The sequence below is a fragment of the Tiliqua scincoides genome, chromosome 7 (genome assembly GCF_035046505.1).
Source record: "Tiliqua scincoides isolate rTilSci1 chromosome 7, rTilSci1.hap2, whole genome shotgun sequence".
NCBI lineage: Eukaryota > Metazoa > Chordata > Lepidosauria > Squamata > Scincidae > Tiliqua > Tiliqua scincoides.
In genome coordinates, this window is record NC_089827.1 from 72,420,444 (window position 1) to 72,444,687 (window position 24,244).

General features: G+C 45.1%; 1 pseudogene; it reads right to left on the reverse strand.

Moving 5' to 3' along the window:
• Positions 1-4,810: 4,810 nt before the first annotated feature.
• Positions 4,811-4,927, reverse strand: LOC136658055 (5S ribosomal RNA; annotated as a pseudogene).
• Between the last annotated feature and the right edge of the window lie 19,317 nt (positions 4,928-24,244).

Sequence of the window (24,244 nt, forward strand, 5' to 3'; positions counted from 1 at the left end):
TGGCCAACGGGACATACTCCTAGGAAAATGTTTATAGAATGGCAGCCTTTGCTTGAATTTTCCAAGTGCTTCCAGAAGATCCATTGTTTGTTCCCTTGGCTTGCCTCTTTCTTTCTCTTCCCTTTTGGTTTACTTCAAAGCAGGGGGGTTTAAATATATTCTTGATGTCCTTTTACAGCATTTTACTGCTTCATTTATAAGTGTGGTGTCCTGAATGCCAAGTGGCAAGGGGGTTCAAGTTTTAAACTATGATGAATAATTTTTTTTTTTGTTGGCATCCTTCAGTCTCGAAAGACTATGGTATCGCGCTCTGAATAGTGTTCTGGAACAGAGTGTCCTCTCCAGTGCATGAAGCCTGGGTAAAGTAGATATGGAGGATAGACTGTTACCCATGCAGCAAATCCCCCCTCTCCACGTCGCTGAAATGGTCCAATGGAAAGGCAGAAGCCAATATGGTTGGTTCCAGCGGTGTTGCTGGAGTTGCCAGAACGTGACTGTGTTCAGCCATGAACTGCCTCAGGGACTCCGGCTCTGGATTTTGCCTCGAGGTTGACTCCTGAAGCCTTTTCCATAACTGGATGTAGCCACAAGGCAGTGGAGGTTTGGGATCAGAGTTTTCGTTCTCTCAGATGAGCTGCCTTCCCAGGCTGACGAGTCCCATCTACCTGGTGGCTGTTTAGTCACCTCTTCCGACAAGTACAGCCAAACTGAGGGCCTAGTCTTATCCCCAGCCCTCAGGGAAATAATGAATAATACCAATTGAATAACCCCTTTGCTCATTTAAACTGGCCCTTCTTTTTAAAAGAGGGATGCAACCGGGTGAATATTTTATTTAAAAAGTGATAAAGACAGAGTATGACGAACATCTTGGCAAAGTGTTAATTTCTGGGCTGCTTTGGCCCCCAACTGTATGCAAGAGGGTGTGCTGTAGTCAGCCTTCTTCAGCCATAAAGCAAAGGCCATTACATTAAACAGGACCTCAGAGCCTTCCCAGTAGTGTGGCAAAGCTCTAAAATGACGCATCCATCATAGGTGCTTGGCATATTCATTGCCGATGTTCACCTTTATGAAAGGCATTTGGCACATGGCTAAAGGATTCCTCTTCATGTACAGGAGGATGAAGAACAAATGCTCCTTTCTTATGGCACTGTTGCAGTCCTTCCTCCTGGAATTGGAGCATTATTCTATTGCATCCCACTGAGTGTCAAAAAGCATGTTTAAAGACCAAGAATTCTTTCAGGAGCAACCAGATTATAAGGCTCCCAGGTATGTCTGTGGTTTTGTTGTGTTTTTTTTTACACTAAAAACATGTGACTTGTTTTTCTAATGACATTCATGTCCTTAGACTCCCCTGCCTCTTTATTTTTTGTGTTTTTTTAAAGCATTGCCTCAGAAAGCAGAAGGACACCAATATGTATCTTATTTACTACAGTCCTTTCCCACACTTCTTCGAAGATCCTTAGGAAACTGTACCTGGACCTTTCCTCAATTGAGACACACAAAAATTGTGTAAGAATTGAGACCGAAGGAGAGCAATTGGTCCACAGTCACCCACTGAGCTTCAGGGTTGAGGGACCTTTGGCCTTCCACGTCAAAATCCATCCACTATATCCACAAAATCCATCGGGAGGGCACCAGGATGAGGTCTCTTGTTATCTGGTGTGCTCCCTGGGGCATTTGGTGGGCCGCTGTGAGATACAGGAAGCTGGACTAGGTGGGCCTATGGCCTGATCCAGTGGGGCTGTTCATGTTCTTAAACTACAATTCCCAGGAGGCCTTGCAGGGCTTCTTGTTGTCTGGTGTGCTCCCTGGGGCATTTGGTGGGCCGTTGTGAGATACAGGAAGCTGGACTAGATGGGCCTATGGCCTGATCCAGTGGGGCTGTTCTTATGTTCTTATGTTCTTATACCACACTTCCTTAATATTGTTAATAAAATTAAGGGAATAAATAATAAGGAATGACATTAAGGACACAATCCTAACCAACTTTCCACCACTGATCTAGCCGCAATGCAGCCCCAAGGTAAGGTAACAAACATACCCTTACCTTGAGGAGGTTTCCTTGACTGCCTTCCCACCGCAGGATGCAGTGCACACCACACTGGCACAGCTATGTCAGTGCTGGAAAGTTGGTTAGGATTGCGCCCTAACAGACATAAACCATGAATGTACATTGACTGGGCTGCCTTCATGCACACCAATGTTTGTAGGGGACTGAGGGCCCAATCCTGTCCAATTTTCCAGTGCCGGGGCTGCTATGCCTATGGGGTATGCACTGCTTCCTGTGTTGAGGATGCAGTCACAGAGGCCTCCTTAAGGTATGGGAACATTTGTTCCTTACCGTGGGACTGCATTGGAGTTGCACCGGTGCTGGGAAGTTGGATAGGATTGGGTTGTATGCCTCTGCAGTCAAGGTTTTCTTCACACAAACACAACACATCAGTTGTGGCAGACCTTGACTAGGACATTTTATCACCCATAGATTTTAGAAAGCTTTACAGCCCAGTCCAACCTAAATCCCCTCTTCCCCCCCCCCCGCCACCAAGGAGGCACATGTTGCATCTGATGGGGGGGCAGTTGGAGGGGTTCTCTCAGGTTAAGTGAATGTTTGTTCACTCACCCTGGGGAAAGCTCCCACTGGCCATGTGGGACTCCTTGGTTTTGCACCAGCTGATGTGCTGGCACAGGATCAAGGCAGGCAAAGGCAACAGAAAGGGAGAGGGAGAGGATTTGGCTGCATTCTTCTGCCACTGTAACTGTGCACTCCCTCCCTTGTTCTTCCATCCCCTTCACACTCAGAAACACCCCCATTCCTCCCATTGCCTGCCCCCACTCCCACATTACCATTCTCTTCCAGATGGTGGCCTGGGCATTGGCTGCAGACATGTACAGTGGCGGTCTCCCTGCACTGGCTAGCTGTGGCAGAGCATGCGACATTGTGGTCATGGCTTCTGGCAGGATTCAGGAGCTTCTTCTGTCTGGGTCTTGTTGGTTCTGCTGACAGAATGCATTCAGCCAGCAGGTAAATTTAAGTGGGATTGGGGCTGCCCATTTCTTTCCGGTTGTCTGCATTACTTTGGCCACATGTAGGTTTCTTATAAAATAGATTGAACTATAGGAAGTTGAACTTAGGATCAGAAGAGTCACAGATGTCTCTCCAACCAGGCAGAGGGAGGTTATGATTTCTTAATGACATATATGAGCCATTCCCAGTGGGGGAGGAGCAACACAGAGCCGTACGGAATGGCTCAGAAGGGAGGGGCCGCTCGCCCACCTCCCTGCCAGGCTGAGTGCTCCGCCCCCCTCCAGCTATGCCACCAGTGGGCCCTACCCTAAATGTACACAAACCTGGCTCCCTCCTGTTTCCATTGTAATGAACTGGCCAAATAAGCTCCCGTCCAAATGTTAAACTTCGTTCACTATCACAGCAGAAATCCACAGACCTCTAGTTTCATCTTTCCTTAGCAACATTCTTTTGATCCTGGCTACAGGCATACATTGTAATTCATGTTTCTAATGTGACATTCCCCCTTGAGGCAGGTACACTAAGGATTGAATCACACAGCCATGGCCAAGGGCACCATTCTTTGCAGCAGGGGGTTGTAACAGGCTGTAATTCTCAATGGTTCAGGCACCTAGAATGACTTGTCAGCTGCCTTTGGCCCTGGAGGATTTTTTTTTTCTTACAATGCTTTTCATGCGGATATGTAATTCCTATCCCCAGGCTCTGCTCCACAAACAATTGCTTAGATAGCTCTGATAATTAGTCACATCTCCCCCCTCCAACTTTCCCAATTTAGTCTCAGTTAACCCCAGGCCAGGACAGGCTCACCAATCCACCTCTCTCATATTCATTTCCATTCCTAACAATAAAGTTTGACGGTGAAAGCCACAGGGAACAGCTTCCCCTGAAGATTTTTGGTATCACATCTGCCTCCCTCTTAGCCCTTCAGCCCCCCAGAAAAGGAAGTGCATTTGTGATACAACCGCAGGTAGACAGGCACGTATCGGTAGCGTCAGTTTACAGGAGCTGAGAGGGCGAGGTTTCTTTCTGGATCAAACAGGGGACTGAATTTGACAAAACTTGCTGTTCTAGTTTCAGTCATCTCATCTGTTTAATTAACTCTCTTTTCTTTCAGGAGGGGGAAATGGTCCACAGCATGGAACTGTAATCGATTCTGACAGTAGTATCTATTGAAACAGGCAGAAACCTACGAAGGCATGCCGGTGTTGGGGCTGTAATGCAAGCAAGCCACACCTGAGAACTGGAGGCCAGATATTTACCTCTGACATTGCCTGCTGCTGGCAGGTAAATCATTCGGCATGTAAATCATTATTTTCATTCTAGATTGCCAGTTTCGTTTTAATGCTTTGCTCGGTAATTATGAGTCTATTTCTCCAACGTGGGGAATTGGGAGAAGAAGAGAGGTGCCAATGACAGCAGAAAGTATGTGATTTAGGAACCTTTCACAGCTCAGAAGATACTACCAGCAGGGCTGGCTCATCCATGAGGCCAACTGAAGCTGTCGCTTCAGGCAGCAGATGAGCGGGGTGTGACTCTTCTCTGTCCAACTTCTTGCCTCTGGTGCCCTTCCTTCTCTTTCTACTCTCTGATTTGGATAATGAAGACAGAAAGAAACAGGAAATGTGGAGGGGTGGGGAGTGCTGATAGAGGCTGTGTTTGTTTTTCAGCTTCCAGCTCTAGAGAACTGGTTCTCCCCCCCCCCCCCAACTAGGAACATGTTCATTTTTCACCTTCTAGCACACTTGCCATAGTTGGCAACCTTCAGTCTCAAAAGACTATGGTAGAAGCCTACAGCACCTGGTATTCCCAGGCGGTCTCCCATCCAAGCACTAACCAGGCCTGACCCTGCTTAACTTCTGAGATCAGACAAGATCAGGCATGTGCAGGGTAACAGTTGCAGCTAGAATGCTAGCTAGCTTTCCTGAGAGCTCAGTGCTATAAAACATGGGTGCCTCCAGAGGATGTCTCCTCTGTTGTGAGAAAACTACTGGGCGCAGCCATCATGGATGGCAAATAGAGAAGAGGATGGAGGGTTTTTTTCCACCCTTCCCCCTATTTACCATCCATGATGGCTGCACCCACTAGTTTCCTTGAAACAGAGGAGTTGTCCTCTGGACAAAAGGAGCCATCCATTCTCAAGATTTTAAAAGCATAATACAGAAGTTAATAACTTTAAGGTAACCAATAATTATAAGGCAATGATTCAGGAGGCAGGAGGTCTGGTCTAGAGGGCAGAGCCTCCATTTGCCTGAAGATAACATCCGAAGGTCGCCAGTTCGAGGCCACTGGCACCGTGCGACCTTGAAGCAGCTGACAAGCTGAGCCGAGCTATTCCATCTGCTCTGAGTGTGGGAGGATGGAGGCCAGAATGTGAAACCAGATCAAGAAAGAAACATCTGAATGTTGTGGTTTCTTGAAAGAAAGAACCTTCTTTCAAATTGTAAAAATCCCTACGGGGATTTTAATTGCCTGCCTATGTAAACCGCCTTGAATAAAGTCCGAGGAGAAATCTGAGGACCAAGAAAGGCAGTATAGAAATACCTGTATTATTATTATTATTATTATTATTATTATTATTATTATTATTATTATTATTATTCAGCATCACAAAAACACCCTGAAGTATGTTCAACACCATTTTAGTTCCTGTCTTTAATGCATTGCTTTTCTAGCATGCTAGAGCAGTGTTTCTCAAACGCTGGGTCAGGACCCATTAGGTGGGTTGTGAGCCAATTTCAGGTAGGTCCCCATTCACTTCAATATTTTACTTTTAATATATTAGACTTGATACTACCATGGCATGTGACTGCATTGGGAGAAATGTATTTTTAACAGGTTACTCTATATACTTTTAGTAATGATAGTAAATAGGATTAACACTTGGGTAAGCGTCAGTAGGACTGCAGCCTAGAATTGTTAAAATTTTCCTGTTTGATGATGTCACTTCTGGTCATGACATCACTTCCAGTGGGTCCAGAGTCCCATTCTAAAAAGTGGTGCTAAATGTGTGAAAACCACTGCTGTTATCTATTTCAACGGTGTAACTAGAAGGGATGCAAAGCACTAAGTTTTGCAGGGAGCCTCCCTGTGGCCTGCAAGTGTCTCCCCTTTGAAGCCATTCTGGAAAGGGGGGAGCAAACTGGAGGCATACACTTGGCTCCAAGGCGGCGGAGGAGGGGCCCCTTGCAAGATGCACTAATGCACTGCAAAACTTAGTGGTTTGCACCCCGTCTAGCTACGCTACTAATCTATTTTCATGTCTGCCACATTTCCCAATTTTTAAAAAATAAACTCTACCAAAACTGCAGGGAAAGCCCTCTGCACTACAAAACAAATTCCCGCTTTGTGGCTTTTTGAGCATTGCCATAATTACATTCCAGAACATCAAATTGGCAAACCATGCATACACACAATGTACAATTGCCATCTATCATTTAGAAAGAATGCACTGAAACGCATTTAACTAACTGGAAAGTGATAATGGTCTAGAGAAAGGTAATGGCACACACACTTAACTTGTCTGACTTGCTTGAATGCTACTGCTTTACAACTGCCATTTTTGAGCAGCTTACTGAAAGAGGATGAATACTGAAGAAGAAAAACAACACCATAAAAATTAGGTTTGAGCAGATTATTCTTCCCTTCCAGTGATGCTTAGCTAGCAGCAAAAGTTGCATTTAAAAATATTCACCTATCATTTCATTGCACTACTTTCCCCTCTCTCTTTAAGCTGTAGTCCAGCAGTTTTCAAAGTGTGGGTCACGACCCAATTTTTGGTGGGTCACAAGACTGATAAACTGATAGCTGACAAGAAAAATGTTTTGAGCCCTATAGAAAGCGAAACTGAGCAACTTGTGTGTGTGTTTACTCATGAGTAGGAAAAGCTGCATTCAAAGGGCAGGCTGAAGGGAATTCAATGCCACCAGAATGATTCCAATCCGATTAACGCAGGCCTCCACAAACTCTTTGGAAGGAAGTTCCTCCCCAGTTGACAAGGAAAATGTATTGAGCCCTATGGGAAGTGAAACTGAGAGCGCAGTCCTAACCCCTTATGTCAGTGCTTTCCAGCACTGACATAAGGGCAATGCAGCTCTGAGGTAAGGGAACAAACACTCCCTTACTTTGAGGAGGCCTCCGGGAGTGACACCCGACTGCAGGATGCAGCACATGTCCCACTGGCACTGGAAAGCATTGACATAAGGTGTTAGGATTGCACCCCAAGTCACACTTGCACATTTACTCATGAGTATACAAACATGCCTCAGCTCTTATGAAAGGACAGGCAAAGGGGCACACAAGGCCATCAGAATGCTGCCTAGTCAATGGACCTCAATAAATGCTCTAGAAGGAGTCCAGGAAAATAATAGTTTATGAACATCATAAAGGTGGTGGTAGAATAGAATCTTTCTCACTTAGTCATTGGTGTCAGTGATAACATATTTTGGTGCTTGAAATACTTTCTCTTTCTCCACATAATTCAGGTTCAGTGCACTGTCCCAGGAGCACATTCTCATGCATAGTGTCGCTGTCTATATGAATCTAACTGACTGGTCTATAATTTGGATTGGAATTCAGAATGCTTGGTTTCTTCCCACCGATCAGCACACACAGCTCCACCCTTGCTTTGAATATTCTTTAGAGCCAACCAGGCTGCCAGCCTTGCAGGTTGCCTGACAGCTTCTCTCAAGATACAACCACTGAAATGATTCACTCCAGACTAATTATATTGTGACTGCAACCAAGCAGTTCTTGGAACTAAACAATGCTAGTGTCTGCTTCTACTGGCACTCATGTGGATGACTCTTTAAAACCCACCTGTTCCTTAAGGCAATCAAGCTCTCGCCCTTTCCTCCTGTGTAAACAACTTACTAGAAGGTCTTGCTAGAAGAAGCAAAATCAGCAGTACATCTGAGTCCCATTTGCTCTCCAGCAACGGTCTCAATGTTGCCATGCTTCAGGTGTGCTGGTCTTCTACCTTTTATGTATCTCCTCTTACAGTTTACCTGGCAGGACACCTGGCAGGACAAAGTTCCAACCAACACAGTCCTGGAACGAGCTGGAATCCCTAGCATGTATGCACTGCTGAAACAGAAACGCCTGTGTTGGCTCAGTCATGTCGTGAGAATGGGCAATGGCTGGATCCCAAAGGATCTCCTCTATGGAGAACTCGTGCAGGGAAAGCATCCTACAGGTAGACCACAGCTGCAATACAAGGACATCTGCAAGAGGGATCTGAAGGCCTTAGGAGTGGACCTGAACAGGTGGGAAACCCTGGCCTCTGAGCGGCCCGCTTGGAGGCAGGCTGTGCAGCATGGCCTCTCCCAGTTTGAAGAGACACTTGGCCAACAGACGGAGGCAAAGAGGGAAAGAAGGAAGGCCCATAGCTAGGGAGACAGACCAGGGACAGACTGCACTTGCTCCTGGTGTGGAAGGGATTGTCACTCCCGGATTGGCCTCTTCAGTCACACTAGACGCTGTTCCAGAACCACCATTCAGAGCGCGATATCAGAGTCTCCCGAGACTGAAGGATGCCAATGATACTTACGGTTTAGCTGCACAATAAAATCTGATGTCATCTTTTAGAAGAGGTGACGTCTTCTAAAGGAAAACATTTCTGCAGCACTGTAGTGTTCAAACAATGTCCTGGGGAACCCTGGGAAAGCTTATTATGGGTTCCTCAATCAGAAGATCCATAAAGATGGGCAAGTTTCCTTGAAAAGCACACTTGCCCTCCCCCCAGAACTATTTTTCCATGCAATGTGCATTTAGTGTGTTCCTGGGCCCATTTTCCGAACACAAACAGGATAAAGATGAAGGCCAAGTCCAATGCAGTGAGCTCCTGGCTCTTCAGGGACAAGCTCATCTCTTGACCTGGAGAAGCTGACTGAGATGAAGTGGCATGGTATTTAGTTGAGACCTTCAGAGATATGGTAGAAATCACCCCACCTGCACATCAGTGACACACTGGGTGACGGAGAGAATCTTTTAGAATGAACCTATTCCTCTGGTGATGAACTGATTTCTTCTTATGCTGAGGATATGCCTCAGGGTTGCAAAATACTGCTGTAGCAGATGCATTATAAATTCTCTCACGCCTAGGCAATGGTGCTGTCACTCAGTGGCATAGCTAGAGGGGGGAGCAAAGCACTAAGTTTTTGCAGGGAGCCGGACCCAGAATGGCTCTGAAGGGGAGGGGGAGGGGCTACTTGCATGCGGTGAAGCTCCCTGCAAAACTTAGTGCTTTGCACCCCCTCTAGCTACACCACTACTCTTGCTAACACCTGGAAGCCAAAAGCAATACTAGTAGCATTTGCCAATATTTATCAAGTCAGCGTAGCGAACCTCAAATCCTAAACATAGCTGCCTGCAAAGCTTGAACAGTGGTATATTCTGTGAGACTGTGCCAGCATTCCAGTTCATATGCCCCCTTCTGAGCCCCTATTGCTGATGTAGCACATCTTAGCAAGAGGATACAAAGTGCAAGCTGAGCTTTTTTACTTGAGAATATTTTTATTCCCCTGACACTTTGCAACTACTTTAAATAAGCTACCTGATAGTGTTTTATATTTGTGATTTTATTTATCTCTTGGATCTCTAACTGAACAGGATTTATTTTTTTCAGCAAATACTGAGTTATTCTGTAGGCTGTTTTACATTTACCCTGATATGCAGCTTTCTCCAATTATCAGCCTCTCTTCGTACTTTGTTTGTAAGGACAAATGGGATCTTTCTGGATGGATAAATAATTGGCATTATTAATCTGTTTGTAATCCTTCTCAACATTCTGGGTCTTAAGATGCCACTGGAGAATTCTTGCAGGGTGTTTCTTTTGTTCACATGGATGGCTCTGGAATATCCAAACAGCCTGTGTTATTTTTCAGCCACAATCCACCAGGAATTTTTCATCTATAGGCCACACGGAAATGAGCAGATGTTGAACAACAGCTTATTTCATTTCAGTGAGTCTTGGAACAGAGCAAGCCCTGGTAGACTTTCAAATTTCAGATTCAGTTTTGAATAAGGGATGTAAGAATATTTCCAGCAAAACCTTGCTGCAGATCAGACTATTTAGTACTTTTTATATTATTAAGTGACCCCAATTTAATGGCACAAATTGTACCAGTGACAGTATACTGGTATTTTATGTCTTTAATTTCTTGCATAAAATGATCATAATTAGATTGGGTGATCTCATAAATGGCATACTGTGTTTTTGATCCTAACTGAATTTACTGGTAAATAAATACCAGTAAATGTATTTAACATGGAGAGGCTAACAATACCATTCAACGTTTGCCATCTGATTTTGACCTGAGAAATACGATGGCAACTACAAAACTGGCTGAAAAGGGGTGTGTTTGTCAGAGTAGAAATGAAAGCAAAAGATCTATGTGTCTATCGCATCTCAGCACCCTTGAAGAGAGCTATTCCTACTATTGGTGCTGGCCTTTTTGGAACTTACAGGGTAGCATTGCAGAATTTGTTGCTTCAAATCACAGAGTGTTAAATACCTATCAATACCTTTTTACAAGTGCCGCCGCCTAGGGAGGTATGTGGGGCGGCAGCTAGAAATAGGACCTTCTCAGTAGTGGCACCAACGCTATGGAATTCCCTTCCCCTTGACTTAAGAATGGCTCCCTCTCTTGAGACTTTTCGGCGAGGCCTGAAGACCCTTCTGTTTAAACAAGCCTTCTGAGTTTTCGGCCTTTTTAACATCTTTTCAACATCTTTTAATTTTTTACAGGCCTGATTCTTTTATGACTTGCTGCTCTATGCTCTTTTTACCTTTTTACTACTTCTTATCTGACTACTGTTTTTTATGATATGTGTTAATATGCTTTTATCTGTTTTTAAATTATGTTTTTAATCTGTTTTTAACCTGTTATAAGCCGCCTTGAGTCCCTCCGGGGAGAAAGGCGGGGTAAAAATAAAGTTATTATTATTATTATCATCAATACAGTTATGTGTCTAAACTACAAGTTTACAATTTAAGCAAAATTAATCCGCAGTTATGCTGGCTTTACAGGCAAAATTCTAGTCAAATTGAGACATACCCACTTGTTTACAAACTGCAATGTATAGGTCAGTGGTTCTCAAACTCTCTCAGAGAGTTTGAGCCACTCTAAGTGTTTGTGGGGCGAGGGGATGGCAGCAACATGATTGCCACAATCACGCTGCCACCAGGGACAAAGGGGCTTTATTTTTACTTACCTCTGCCAGTAGCAGCTGCTTGGGGGGGGGGGAACCCACATACCCCTCTAGAGGCTCCCTGTGCCTCATAAAAGCTAAAAATAGCAATTGCGACCCACTTCTGGAATGCAACATCCTAGTTTGAGAACCCCTGGTATAGATGAAAGACAGAAAATAGCCCCTGTTCTTTACATTGAGTTGTATCCTAAACTTTGGGACAGCCCAATCTTATGCCTTAGAAACGTCATTCTGAGCGCTATACGATATGGCGTATGCCCTCGAATGCTGGGGCTGCGATCAGATATACACTTTTCTGAGAGTAAATTCCATTAAACACAGTGGGACCCACTTCTGAGAAAACCTTTCTAGGATTGCACTGTGAAACAATGAACAGACTTGCCTGCGCAACTGCTGCACAGGCGGTGGTGACAAAATCTGGCTGTTGTCACCCTGGTTCTGCTGGTAGACACACCATGCATGCCAACACTGGTGCAAATACAGACAGCATAAACCTCAAGATGGGGTGGTGGTATGAGCAGAATGGGAGGAGTCAACATGTCATATTCTAGACAACAGAAACACCCGAATGTCAGCATTTGGAGCATAAACACCAGAAAATCTCAACTCCCTCCACCTCTGCCACCTCACCTATTTTCCTACAGCACAGCATAAGATACAGAATACATAAGAACATAAGAACAGCCCCACTGGATCAGGCCATAGGCCCATCTAGTCCAGCTTCCTGCATCTCACAGCGGCCCACCAAGTGCCCCAGGGAGCACACCAGATCACAAGAGACCTGCAAGGCATTCTGGGAATTGTAGTTTAAGAACATAAGAACAGCCCCACTGGAGCAGGCCATAGGCCCATCTAGTCCAGCTTCCTGTATCTCACAGCGGCCCACCAAATGCCCCAGGGAGCACACCAGATAACAAGAGACCTGCAAGGCATTCTGGGAATTGTAGTTTAAGAACATAAGAACAGCCCCACTGGAGCAGGCCATAGGCCCATCTAGTCCAGCTTCCTGTATCTCACAGCGAACCACCAAATGCCCCAGGGAGCGCACCAGATAACAAGAGACCTGCATCCTGGTGCCCTCCCTTGCATCTGGCATTCTGACATAGCCCATTTCTAAAATCAGGAGGTTGTACATACACATCATGGCTTGTACCCCGTAATGGATTTTTCCTCCAGAAACCTATCCAATCCCCTTTTAAAGGCGTCCAGGCTAGACGCCATCACCACATCCTGTGGCAAGGAGTTCCACAGACCGACCACACGCTGAGTAAAGAAATATTTTCTTTTGTCTGTCCTAACCCGCCCAACACTCAATTTTAGTGGATGTCCCCTGGTTCTGGTATTATGTGAGAGTGTACAGGGGGCCCTCATTATCCACGGGGGTTCCTTTCCAGAAAGTTCTGCTTCCCCAGTCATCAGAATGCCTTATACAGGCATAAAAACATCACTTCCCATTCCCCAAGAAACCAGAAGTTGCTTTTTTTTTTTTTTCCCTCCCCAAAATGGGCATTTTGAGGGTTGGGAAGGCCACATGTGATCTTCCCAGCCCTCATATTACCTTCAGGAACCAATCAGACTGCAGCTCTAGTTGGGTTCGAGGGCTCCAAGTGGGCCCAAATCCAAGGTTGGGAACCCATGGATGATCAAAATCTGTGGGTTCCAAATCCATGGATACTGAGAGACCACTGTATAGTCTGCAGCCACCAAAGCATACCAACTCAGTGCTCAGAGGACAGGATGTGTGGCATGGAGCTATACCTGTCTGACCTCATGTTTATGGACACTTAGAGCATGCACACAGAACCTTGATGGAAACCACGGGGAATGGGCATTTTGAGTGCATTCGAATGCACCATGTTACACACATTGAAAGAAATTTCCCTTCTCCTGCTTCACCCAGTCCCATTTCTCTTGGGAAATGGGTGAGTGTCCCAGTGCCCTAGGACATATATCTACGAATCCAAATTTCTCTTTAACCCTCGGCTCCCTGGAAGCAAAATACTGTTGGCCTGTTTTTGCCCAAATAGGATTTTTGTTTCTGAAAATATCTAACTATTCACAAAATCCAGAGATCAGTACCTACCCAGAAAGCACCATCTTTTTTGTGGGTTGTCCTATTTGGACTACAAATTCCTCAGCACGGGGATGGAGGCTTTAGAAACAGATGGATAGAAAAAGTACAAAGCTTTCAGGTGAGCAATCAGTTCTTGGTGACCTTGAGCAACAAGAGCAGCCTACTGTCTCTGTGTTCATTAATGCATCTCTGTTACATAAGAGCCGCTGACTGATGACTTATTTTGTGCATACAAAGGATCCCGAAACAAAATGCTAGAAATGACAAGTTTAAATATGCAGCAGAGGGAGGAACTTTATGGATTTGTATTCTCACGCTGTCCTGAAACGAAAAGAAAGAGATAAAACCACAGATCCATCTCAGACTCCAGGACATGATATAATTACATCTGTGCGTCTTCTTTCATTTGGACTTTCGTGTAGTTTAATAGTTTGTGTGCTCTGCAAGATTTTGTCAAGATTCCTGGAAGCAGCCTTTTCACACCTCCCTGAGATATTATGGCTCTCTGTCCCGTCTTTTCATTAACCCAAACTTAATTAAACAACTCTAAGATTCCCCTCCAGGGCAGTTCTAGCAGCGGGTCTGGCTGTATCAGTGTGAGGTCAATATGTTAGGCAGAAAGTCCAGCAGTGCTCCTGCTCTAGGCAATCCTTACTTAGACAGGTTGAACTCTCCAATAGAAACAGAGTAGAAAATAACAGCCCAATCGTAACCAGAACTGATGCAGTGGCCGTGCTGGGACTTAGCAGGCTGGTGGGGGGGGGGGTTCTCTTCAAGGTAAGGGGACATGTGTTCCCTTGCCCAGGAGAAAGCCCCAACCTGCACCGTGGGTCTACTCCGACCTGCGCCAGCTAATTTGCTGGCACAAGTTCTGATCTCCTTTCTCTGGAACTTGGGCTTGCCCGCTTTGGATTAAGTCCTGGGCTAACAGCCAGCTTTCCTGGTTTTCTCTGCCCCTGGCTGGGGCCTGACAGTTTCCCAGAAGATAAAAATATTTTGAGTTCCATTAAGCTGCTTTTCAGCAGACAGATCTTTCAGCGGAAAATGAATTTCACCATTTCAATGGGGAAGCAGCCCATAGCCTGACATGCCGACGTTTCTTCATTGCTCCTTCCCATACAGCCAAACCGAGCACAATAGAATGTTACTTACATTTAAAGTGTCTGAAGGCGTTGTTATCCAAGCGTTTGCTGCTGCATGTTACTCTATCCCGCCGGCTTATTGAAGCGTGATCTGCAGAGGTGTGGGGAGATACTTGCTCTGCAAATATGTTTCTGCATTTACCTTCTCCTTGTGAACCCATTTCTGAATCAGATGAGTTGCATGGTGACTGGATGGTCCTGATCCGCAGCAGGGATTTGAACAACATCACTGCGGAACTGTTTAATGTCTTATAACTATGAACAGTGGTTCATCAGCTGCCAAGGAGGAGTTGTTAGGCTGCAGTCCTGCTCTTGAAGAACAGTAAAGAATAGTTAACCTATATCTTAGAATAATTACAAATAAAGAACTCAAAGAAGGGGCAAATCGCAGTGGTAGAGTACATTGTTTGCACATAAAAGGCCCTGGGTTCAACCCCCAGTATCACCAGGTAGGGCTGAGAAAAAGCCTACCCCCCCCTCAAAGCCTGAAAAACAGCTTCCAGAAAGTGTTAACAAAAATGAACTAGATGGTCCAATGGTGTGACTCAGTGTTAGACTCCTGTATACACGTTGCTATGCTGGTCACCGTCAACAGAGTACACACCTGAATGCACGCAACATTTCACATCCTTGTCAGACTCTGTGCACATCTCTTTCAGTAGCTGTTGCCACCCCTGTTGCTTTTGGAAGTCCACTGCTACCTGACTTCTTAACAGCAATTGATTCTGCATCTAGCAACTGACACTTGCTCCAAGACATATATTATGGATCGGTGAAATGAACACCGTCCATTCCTAAGCCCTGCTTTGTCATTCTATAGTTGGCTATGCTGTCCCCAGGTAGAAGGGGAACAAGTGCGTACCAACTAACTCCACCCCCAGGATTATGTGCTCCATAATTATGTCCTCCACTCTCTCCCGTCTCAGAGTTAGCCTGCAAATGGCAGCATTGAATCTGGGGACACTGCTTCTGAACACCTGGGAATCCCTGAACGCCCTGGAAATTGCATGTCAGGTTCAGCGTTGCCTTCCTCAGATAAACATCGAACCCAGGGATCGCAGAGCTTGTGGCTAAGGACCGCGCTGGTACAAGGGCAGGGTTGGCTGGCACACCTCTGTTCCCCCTCAATCTAAGGACAGCATAGCCACTTTTAGAACATGTGAATAAGGTTATCGTGCAACATTGAACAATTACCCAGGCATTGTGCCCAACCGATGCTGTTGAGATCTCTCAGGGCTCACACTAATAACAAATCTTGTTATTAGCTGTTGTCTCCTTTGGAAATTACTGTATTATCAGCCTCCTCTGTTTGAAGAACTTTGGCAAACTGTGTGGGAGATGAACTATCAGAAACCCAGAGGAAATGGAGACTGTGGTCTTTGACATGATCAACTCCCTTGAATGAACTACAAACCACAGTGGGGAAAACACAAGAAGGCAAAGAACACAAGAACAGCCCCACTGGATCAGGCCATAGGCCCATCTAGTCCAGCTTCCTGTATCTCACAGCGGCCCACCAAATGCCCCAGGGAGCACACCATATAACAAGAGACCTGCAAGGCTTCCTGGGAATTGTAGTTAAGAACATAAGAACAGCCCCACTGGATCAGGCCATAGGCCCATCTAGTCCAGCTTCCTGTATCTCACAGCGGCCCACCAAATGCCCCAGGGGGCACACCAGATAACAAGAGACCTGCAAGGCTTCCTGGGAATTGTAGTTAAGAACATAAGAACAGCCCCACTGGATCAGGCCATAGGCCCATCTAGTCCAGCTTCCTGTATCTCACAGCGGCCCACCAAATGCCCCAGGGAGCACACCAGATAACAAGAGACCTCATCCTGGTGCCCTCCCTTGCATCTGGCATTCTGACATAGCCCATTTCTAAAATCAGGAGGTTGCACATACACATCATGGCTTGTAACCCGTAATGGATTTTTCCTCCAGAAACTTTTCCAATCCCCTTAAAGGGATACTCCCAGAGTATGCACATTTGGGAGCTTTTGTGGCAAGAGAAGGTGAGAGGCCAATTCTACCCATACCAATTTGCAAGAATAGGAACCTCTATTCTATATGACCGTCTAGAAGCAGGAGGAAAACAAAGGCAGCACACTGAGGACAAGGTGACAGGGGAAGAAGAGATGAAAGAGGCTGAAGGCCTAGGAAGATAGATGAGACAGATGAGGAAGAAGAGAGACCAAAGGAAGGGAAGCTGAGCAGGAAAGCGTTGAACGCAGGAGAGGAGATGGAGTCAGGAAAGAGGGGTGGTAAGCAATGGCGTCTCAACCTCATCATCTACCCAGGACAGTGACTCATGGTGTTCCCACTGAGTGCGCAAGTTCAGAAGTAATTGGCAGTGGCACGTTGACATGTTTACATCACTATCAGTTGCTTCTGGCTTGCAAGCATAGCTCATGAGAACAGGAAGCCGTGTGGCTGAAGACATCCAAGGCAGTGCAAGGGTGATACCCTTCAGGGAGGGGCGTGACCCTTACTCTGCTGCCTTCAGCCCTTCCCAGCCTGCCTGACTCAGCCCAAGGCACTTCTCTTTGCTTTGGGGTGGAGTCACTATCTTGGTGGGCCTCAGTTGGAGCTCCCTCCTGCCTGGCACCTGGGGCAGACTGCCTCCCGCCCACCCCTTGTTACGCCACGGGTCGTACCATATATGTGTCCTGATAACTCAGGAATCGTAAAAATAAGAGAAGACACAGGAAACCAAATGGATGTAGATTTAATCTCTTCATTTCCATCTGGCATATAGCGTAAACTCTCCAGTTCTGTCCTTGTAAATCCTAGGATGGGTCAGTCTGTCATTGACAGAGTATTCCAAAAGCTAGTTTTGATTGGAAAAAATCTTCAAGAATAGCTTTGGTCAGAACTGGGAACACTAACGGAGCACTTGGGTTGGGCTATCTGAGTGAAGGGAAATGGAGACAGCTATGAAAAAGTATGCGTTTGAATAGTGGCGAATACAACCCTTTGTCTTTGGAGACGGTTGGCAACCTTCAGTCTCGAAAGACTATGGTATAGGCCTACAGCACCTGGTATTCCCAGGCGGTCTCCCATCCAGGTACTAACCAGGCCTGACCCTGCTTAGCTTCCAAGATCAGACAAGATCAGGGATGTGCAGGGTAACAGTTGCTGCTACGGATTCTGTGTAATAACTCTAGGCTTACACTAGATGTCACTCTATAAGGTGGAAAATAGGAAGATACATACTGATTGTGCATGTATTCATCATCTAGGTCTAGTAAAAGAAAGGCCTTTGGAAAAGAAATAAGCTGCAGTACTTTTTTTTTCCACCTTCAAAGCCATTTTGCAGTCATGAATTTAGTGAATTCTCAAACAGATGCAACATTCAGGGAGACACTATCTTCAGCAAATGTTTCCACCAGAACTTCTGCTAAGGAAATTGCCATGAGCTCAAACTGAATGAGCTTAGTCCAGTGGCGTAGGTAGCGGGGGTGCAAAGCACTAACTTTTGTAGGCGCCTGAACATACCATGCAAGTGACCCCTCCCGCCCCAAAATGTCTCCATTTTGCTCCCCCTGCCTAGAATGACTCCAAAGGGGAGAAGAGGGGAGGTGGGGGTCTGCTTGCACGCTGTGGTGAGGCTCCCTGCAAAACTTAGTGATTTGGCCCCCTCTAGATATGGCACCAGCTTAGTCTTTATGCATTTGAACTACAGCACATCTTTGTTGCTCATTACTCCTCACCGCTCAATTCATTTCTTGTCTAGACTCTCATCCTTCCCCACCTCAGTAACTGCAATGCACTCCCATCTGAACTTGGAAAATCCCATCCTTTGCCCCTTTTTTCCAATCAAAGTTCTATGACCACTGCCAAGTTTACCACGCCCTTTTCCTTCCTCAAGTCCCATTGGCTGCTCTTTCTTCATCAAGCATAAAATACCTTTCAAGGACTTCCACAGTCACCTAGATGCCTTCTTTAAAGTGCTTTTTTATTCCTTCCAAACAGAAATGTTTATTATTGCCATGTTATGCCTGTAGAAAAGTACTCTTAATATTCTGCTTATGCCAATACTTGGGGCCTCTCCTCCTCCCCTTCAGAACCATTCTGGGGAGGGAGCAAAACAGAAGCATACACCTCTGGGAGGGTAAGGGGCCCCTTGCATACTGTGGTGAGACTCCCTGCAAAACTTAGTGCTTTGCACCCCCTCTAGCTATGCCACTGGCTGCATGTGACATTGCATGAATCGGTTACCTTCTGCACGTGTAGCAAGGGTCTCACAATATTCATTCCATGGAGAAAGGGAAGGGAGCTGAATAGAATATTGCACACACACCCCCCTTTGTTGTATACACACTCAGTAACAGCCCTGGCATTTCGTAGACAGACTGCAAAGAGCCCATTTACATGTTTGCATTGTAAATGTCTCTTGCTGTGGCTGAATGCCAGCAAGGGCATTGTCCAGCTTGCTGCTCCCAGGAGAAGAAGCTTCCGCACTTTCTGCCATAAGAGGCACCAAATCTTGTTTTTTATGTGACACAACATCTATAGGCTGTCAAGACAAAGCTTTTGAGCGTAGCCTTGTGGGCCAGTGTCTTCGCATGCAGCGTTACAAGAAGATTAATTCCGTGCTCCCTTCAAAGCAATCTGAATCGTGCTAGTGCTTAAAGCTCTTGTTAAAGCGAGCTGATTTAGCCGTCCGTCTTGCCCTTCTTTAGCGAAGAAACTGTCACCACTGAAATGCAGCAGAACGGAGGCAACTTTGACTATATTTCTAGATCTGACACTTTCATTTATGGCATTGGACTTGGCTGGAGGTCAGATTGCAAACATGCAGAAGAGACACATTGTTGAGGATGCGGTTTGAATTTTGAACTACAGCTGAGTGTTGCACCTCTCGTGGCCTGGATAGAAGTGTGAAAGTGGCTGTAGCTCAGTTGTAGAACATATTATTAGTGGGCAGAAGGTCTTAGGTTCAATCCCTGACATTGCCGCATAGGGGAGAGAAAAATTCATACTAAAACCATGGGAAGGTAATGCTAGTCACCATTAATATTACAAAGGTAAGTGGTCTCACTCACTATAACGCATCTTCCTAGGTTCTGTTTACCTTATTAAGAACAGAAGCTTCTTGTCTTGAGGTTATCATTCTAGTAACAACTTTATAATAACTTTTGACTTTGCAACTTTTGACTCTGTACCTTTTGAATTATTCAGAGGTTGCTGTGTTTCTCAGACAGGAAGCCATTTAAGGCACAATACAATCCAACTTTCCAGCACTGATACAGCCGTGTGTGTGCTGCATTCTGCAGTGGAGGGACAGTCACAGAGGTCTTCTCAATGTAAGGGAACATGTGTTCCCTTTCTTCAGGGCTGCATTGTGGCTGCATCAGCGCTGGAAAGTTGATTAGGATCGGGCCCTTAAGTGGTATATAAATATTTCTATTCTTATTCTTCGAAGTAACAACAACAACATGCTACTCGTTATCAATTGAAATGAGCTATCAATCAATTGAAATTAACAACGTGTTATCAATTGAAATGAGCTAGGATTAATCATGCATGGTTGGCAACCTTCAGTCTCGAAAGACTATGGTATAAGCCTACAGCACCCGGTATTCCCAGGCAGTCTCCCATCCAAGTACTAACCAGGCCTGATCCTGCTTAGCTTCCAAGATCAGACAAGATCAGGCATGTGCAGGGTTGAATTGATTTCTAAATACTACAGCCTCAGGAAAAGCAAAGATCCAATATACCAGGGGTGATCTAACTTATTTGATCTAAGAGCCATAGGGCCCCGATCCTATCTGATTTTCCAGAGCCAGTGCAGCCATGCTAATGGGGTGTGCACTGCATCCTGTGGTGGGGAGGCAGTCACAGATGCCTCCTCAAGGTAAGATTTGGAGCTGCATGGTGGCCGCACTGTTGCTGGAAAGTTGGATAGGACTGGGCCCATATACAATAAACGTCAGATGTAGTAGATATAGAATATACAGGCGCTGGGCTTTAAGATGTCTTAGCAGTATTTGGCAATAATGACACAGGCACACCGGTGTCTGAACAAGAGCACACTCTTGGGCTTGATGATACGCTGAGGGTCTTCGCCCAGAGCCTGTAAACACAGGATGTTAAGGAGAATCTTATCTAGGAATGTGTTTGTGGTTAAGCTAGAACTAGCCGGTATGAAAAGTAGCATCCTTGTGGAAATTCCCCAACTACGTAACCTTATATCATGTGTTTTGAGACTTAATAAAAGGCTGGGTCAGGAGCCGGGAGACTTCACTTCACTTCTCCCTTGATTTCATTCTTGCTCCTGCTTCCAGCACTTTCAACCTCTCTGAAACCTGTGTCTGTTGTCTAATTCTTGCCATGGCTTTTCTGCCACACCAACGCAGCATCTCAGGCTGCTCCTCAAGTAGCACCAAAATGCTACAATCAGATGTTTGAGAGCAGCAAGAGAGCTATTTGAGAGCTACAATATTTAAGATGCATTTCAATCCTTAAATATATTTACTCACCGTGAACTTTAAGCTTGTGTTTGAATTAAGGGGACTCTCAGTTTATTCCTGATAAATCATTATAAAGCTTGAAATTTTTTAATTTACCTTTTAGGTTAATTGTGATGCAAAAAGAAGCACAGCCAACATATTCCCAGGAGCCATACATTATATGTCAAAGACTACCCCTGCTATATAAACAACATGACATCTATCCAAGTTTAGGACTGCGATTGCTTGGTAACATATTGTGCGAACAATCAATAACTCCTATCTAATTTGCATGAACTTACATTTCTGGAAATAGTTTTATTATCAAGATATTTCCATGCAAGTGTGGTTGCAGGCAGAGTAAGCGCGGCCTATCACGAGATGATTTATGATCAAGCTAATGGATGCACTGCGGCATCTATATTCCTTTAGAACATGGCGGGATTATAAATATACTGGTCTGAAACACTGAGAATCAACACCAATTCTTGGCTATGTCTCTGCAGCGCAAAAGAATTATGTACTGAAGAGTCTGGATTCCGGGCTCCTAAATGGTTTTTTGGATGTCATAAGCAATAATGATAGTAAAAAAATGGCCATTTGGATGGCAGGGGAAAAAAAATCCACTTGAGATTTATCTAGGGGAATGATGAGAATACACTAGGTGCTTGTGGAAAGTTTCTTAAGAGCAAACTTTTCTATTGCCATTCTGGCAGTCAAGTGTCCTTTTAGGGACGTTGCTGGAGGAAAACAAATTCTATTCTCAGTCCTAAATGCTAACCAATTTAAATGGTTAAAAAAAAAAAAGAAAAAAAAAAGAACATTGTTGAACCAGAATGAAGCTCAGGAATATTGCACATTAACAGGGACCAGCTCATTTATTAAACTGGGGGAATAAATGGGTCTTGCAAAACATGATGCACTTATCTACATTTAGAGGGGAGAGCTGCTGTCAAATTGATAGGTGGCACAAGCTGTTCAGCTGTGCAGTTGCCAAAACTCTTTGTTGAATAGAAGGCGAAAGGCCTTTTTTTTTTTTCTATTCATGGAATGTATGAAAACCCATCACAGGATTCACAAAAAAATCAATACCAATAGTAAGCATTGTTTCCACACTTGTAGAGGGTAGGTTAGGAGACCAGGGCAAGATGACCGCATTCCCTGAGCCAGTGGCATAGCTAGAGGGGGTGCAAAGCATTAAGTCTTGCAGGCACCTGAAGCGGCCCCTCCCATAAGAACAGCCCCACTGGATCAGGCCATAGGCCCATCTAGTTCAGCTTCCTGTATCTCACAGCAGCCCACCAAATGCCCCAGGGAGCACACCTGATAACGAGAGACCTGTATCATGGTGCCCTCCCTTTGGAGCCATGCCTCTGTTTTGCTCCCATCACCCAGAATGGCTCTGAAGGGGAGGGGCTGCTTGCATGGCGCATTCAGGCTCCTGCAAAACTTAGTGCTTTGCACCCCCTCTAGCTACACCACTGCCCTGGGCCAGTCTTTCAATTATCAGTGGCATGTATGCATGCCAATACTTCTTAAAATGGACACTCTTAATATTTCATTGGATAAAATATTTTGACTTTATTGGAAAGTTTTATTTCCATGACAAAAAGGAGTGCATAAAGCTTTTCATGGTGATTAGGCCATGTTTAAATAGTATGTAAATGTCTTATCATATGGAAATATATACTGTAACAAGATGGCCAAATTTTTGATTTACTTTTTATATTAGTTGTGATGCAAAAAAGGAGCTCAGCCAACGTATTTCCACAAGCCACACATTATATGGTAAGGAGCCACAAGTGGCTCACGAACTGTGGTTTGACCACCCCTGTATTACAACATGCTCCCCAAATCACAGGAAGGAAATGAAATAATAAACCTACAGCTGTTCCTACAGCATGAACTTAAACATTCTGGAGGCAGATGGGCTGAATCTTTCCATTCCTGCCCCCACTCCTACATCAATTCATTCTTCCCAAGCTTCTTTTGATCCAAGGTCAGAGGCAAACTGGATAGTTTATCTGCAGCAAGCGCACTGTTTAAATAACCAATGGCTCTTCATAATTTTCAAAAAGAGACAATCATGATGGGCCCAGATGCTCTTCATCAGCTGCTCTGCCTAGTAAACTAGACCTACACATGCAATATTGTGCTCAAATTATACGGTCAAAACTATTAGAGCTGCTTATTTTCTTTCATAGGCAGTTGGGTGCCAATGTTTCTGAGCTCTTTATTAGCACAAGGTATTTGCTGTTGGTAATTCAGTTCTGCTTGATGCTTCTTTGGTCTCCCATCCTAAAGCGTTGGGTAGGAGAATCCTCAGCTCTCCTAGGTAGCCTTTGCTCCTGCTCTGCTGCTAAGAAGTGTTAAATTGAATAATAGGCACTTTTGAGGATGCAATTGCACTGGAAACTTCCTTGATTGCCTTGGTAACTTCTTCTCTCCAGGTACATTCATACTCTCTCCGCTGTCAAAGCAATTACTCCCAAGCAGATTGAAAAATCTCCCATGCTTGTTATGGGGGGAAAGGCAAAGAAAGGCCAAAGGGATCCACAGCTTGGAGTAAGCAGTGGCAACCATGAGATGAGCTCAAATGCTTATTTAAAAGCTTATGTCCCACCTTGACCTGTAACTGGGGAGCTAACCATGAAAACCAAGTAACAACATAATACCACAACAAACATGATACAAAACCCCAACAATCCAAAAGCAGCAATAATACCTGAGACCGCAGCCCAGTGGATTAAAACTGCAAACATACCAGGGCCTTCAGAACCAAAGTACTTACTTCACTGTGCACATCAGAATGCATTAAAAGGAGTCAGCTTTGTTCCTCAGGAGAAGGCAGGCCAGAGCTCTAGTGCTGCAACCAAGAAGACTCTGTCTTCAGCACTTACTAAACAGATATCCATTAAAGATGGGTCAGGGAGTAAGGTCTTTGAAGCTGATCTAAAGGCTTGGGCAGGTTCATATGGGGCTAGGTTCTTCTTAAGGTAACATAGCGCCAGACCATTTTTTTCTAAGGATTAATACCATCTATATACAGGCGTGCCCTGGTATCTGCAGGGGTTCCACTCCAGAACCCCCCATGGATAGCTGAAACCATGGATACTGGGGACACCCCCGCACACACAGGAGGCTCTTCTGAGCCCCACAGAGGCCTTGTAGATCTGCCTGAGGCCTCTGTGGTGCTTAGAATGGCTGTTTAGGCTGAAAAAATGTCACTTCTATTTTTTCATAAAACCAGAAGTGACATTTTTATGCCTTTAAAAGGCATTATTAGGGCCAAGGAAGCCCCGGAGGGCTAGCCACTAGCCAGGTCAGTGTTGTCCCCAG